General features: G+C 52.3%; 1 protein-coding gene across 1 annotated transcript in view; it reads left to right on the top strand.

The window, feature by feature from the left end:
• SPATA3 (spermatogenesis associated 3) overlaps window positions 1–2,813 on the top strand; it is a 20,596-nt gene that overhangs the window by 12,352 nt on the left and 5,431 nt on the right. The window contains exon 4 of the mRNA XM_014530567.1: window positions 894–1,005. The gene's annotated coding sequence lies outside the window, so the exon portion shown is untranslated. The remainder of the gene's footprint in view (window positions 1–893; window positions 1,006–2,813) is intronic.

Genomic DNA, 2,813 nt, shown 5'->3' with positions numbered 1-2,813 from the left:
TGATTAATCACAAAAACAATATGTAATTATATATGTGTTTTCTGATGGTCTTAAGCGACCCCTGTGAAAGGGTCATTCGACCCCCAAAGGGGTCGTGACCCACAGGTTGAGAACCGCTGGCTTAGAGGCTGGAGACTTGTTGGCTTAGCCACTGAAAACCACCCTGAGGGTGTGAGATTCAGTGTGTGGGGGTGGGGGAGCACTGTAGGGGGACGCCGAGTCATCTTGAGTTTTGTAGCTCAGCTCTCAGACCCTCAAGAAGGGAAACCGGCAGTTTGGTGTCCTCAGTCCAGACAGTGAAAAACCATCTGATGACAGTGGCAAAGTCTACTCTCTGGGAAAAGATATTTCTAGAATTTTCTTTCCTAAAGTTTGGTGTGCCTCTCAGCATCTCACCAGTGAAGGATGAGGCACTAAAAGCAAGAGGCTGCTTCCCCTCTCCCTTCGGGCACTGCACGTAGTAAAACTCCCACTGTAGGCTATCTTTTGGGGAGCGAGGCTCCCTCTTAGCTGCTGGGGGCCCTTGGGGTGGGAGGAGGAAATGGAAAGTGCCAGCACCACTAAGCCAAAAGAGGAGAGAGAGAGAGAGAGAGAGAGCCAGCCAGCCAGCCAGCCAAGAGCATAAGCACCTGGTACTTTGCATAAGCACTTGGTACTTTGCATAAGCTCGTTAGAGCCTGAAGGGAAAAACAAGTCTGCTGGTGGCTGTGTTTGGACAAAAGGAAGAGTGGATGCAGAAATGGAAGAAATTAGAATCCTAAATAATTTTTTTCCACAGGAGGACCTTCGCTGCTGGACTCTCACCACTAAGACTGTAAAACTGGAGACCGCCGGCATTCTGGTGTCATGAAGTACTGTGTAAGCTAATGGCTCTGTTCTTATTTTTCTTTCAGATCCAGTTTCCATCAGGGATCTCTCTTGTCACCAAAATAGAACAATAAAAAAAAAAATTCTGTTTCTTGACTGTGTTCTACCCAAGACACAACAGCTGGACTTGGTAGGGAGGTAAGCAGATTGGGGGGCAGGGGTTGGGGGGAGGACGGGGGAGGGTTGGTGACTTTCTGAGTCCTAGGTAAACGAGGGTGGGATCCTGCTGTTCCTGTTGGGGCCACAGACCCAAGTGGAGGCAATTTTCTCCACTCACAGAACAAATCATTTCAGATTCTCCATTTTAAAAACAGGAGTTATACTAGTTAATTCAATACCCCTAATATAACTAGTCAACTCTACTTCCGTCCAGTGGTTAGTGGGAACAGGAGGAATGCGCTGGCCCCTTTCCAGGCTCGCACCTGAAGGAGAGAGGCCCTGTGCCTGGGAACACTGGGACATGGCTTCATTCAGCTTCACCTGTGAGGGGGGCGCAGGGGCAGGGCCTGAAGCCTGTGATCCGTCCTGGTGACTTCACTGAACTCAGCAGGAGCCTGGCTCCTGAGCAGCTGAGGCAGGGGTCTTAGTTCAAGGTGATCCCAGGAACACCAGTAGGGGAGAGGCTGTGAGACAAGAGGAGGTGCTTAGTCTGCTGGGGCAACTCTGGGAAACAACACACCTCAGAGAAATTCCAGCCCAAGGGGATGGCTTACATACCCATCCTGTCAGTCATCCATTAAGGGCTGTGGGGGGGAGGGCGGGGCGATTAATTTCCCTGAACTTTTGGCGGCTCTAGAGAGGAAGACCCCAGGCACAGAAATGCAGATGGTGGGTGTTAGAGATCCAGAATGCCTAAAGCAGCAGTAAAGGCCAGGGGATGTGAAAGAGCATGTGTGTGTTTGGGGGGAGAGGGGGCTCGGGGACAGCCCTGAACTCCAGAAGGGAGTGCACAGAGCCATGCGCATGTGACCTGCTGCGCCTCTGACAGCTATTCAGGCTAAAACCAAGACAGCCCTTGTGGAGGCAGGAGCAGCACAGGTGTGACTGGCAGGTGGGCCAGGCCAGGTACCAAGAACCCAGAGCCCACCCACCACCTTCCAATCCCAGGATTTCCTTTCCTAACAGGCACTTGGGAGAGGGTACCCCCAGAGTGACAGGAACCCTTCTCGGATGCCAGCCTCCCAAAGGAAAGTGCTGACTTCGGGTGGAGTGGGGTCATGTTTGGGTCCTGTCTGCAGGTCAGGGTGGAAGGGCCCCATGGTCGCTGCTTCTGATCAGCCTGGCTCTTCTGAAGATACTTAGCTCCTTTTTCTGGCAAATTAATTAGGTCCCCTTTTATTGTAAATGTTGGACAGTCTAACCCAAACTGGTCTGAGCAAAACAAGAACATACTGCCTCCTATAAAAGTCAAGAAAGAATTCTGGTTCAGTTGTGGCTTGTTCCAGGGGCTCAGGCCATGGCCCAGAACCATGTCTCTCTCTGCTTTTGCAGACTCAGTTCCATGCTCAGGCAGGCTCCTTCTACAGGAGGCCAGGTGGCTGCAGCAGCAACAGTCCCACACTCGGAAGGTCAAGTCTGGCAGGGAAGGCAGCTTGTCTCCCAGCAGTAAAGGGCCTACCATCGGGCTCTGAGTAGGTCCTGTGTCCCTCCTGGAACCCATGATCTGCTCAGGGGAATGCAGTGCTCTGATCAGCTTTGGACTTGAAGGTCCAGCCCATTGAAGGTATGAGGGCTAAGAGTAGGGAAAAGACAAACACAGTAATTTTTTGATAACCTGTTACCAAAAGAAATGGGAGTGGATGGTAGGCAGCTATAAACAGCAGACATCTACTCCAGATGGGTTTGGGCCCGTGACCAGGGCCCTGATGCTATCCTCCACCTCTCCCCACTCCCCTCCACCCCGACCCCCCTCCCCCCCCTCCCCCCCCCCCCCAGAGGGGATGCCT

The sequence above is a fragment of the Myotis brandtii genome, unplaced genomic scaffold, assembly GCF_000412655.1.
Source record: "Myotis brandtii unplaced genomic scaffold, ASM41265v1 scaffold744, whole genome shotgun sequence".
NCBI lineage: Eukaryota > Metazoa > Chordata > Mammalia > Chiroptera > Vespertilionidae > Myotis > Myotis brandtii.
This window is presented reverse-complemented; position numbering and strand designations above follow the sequence as displayed.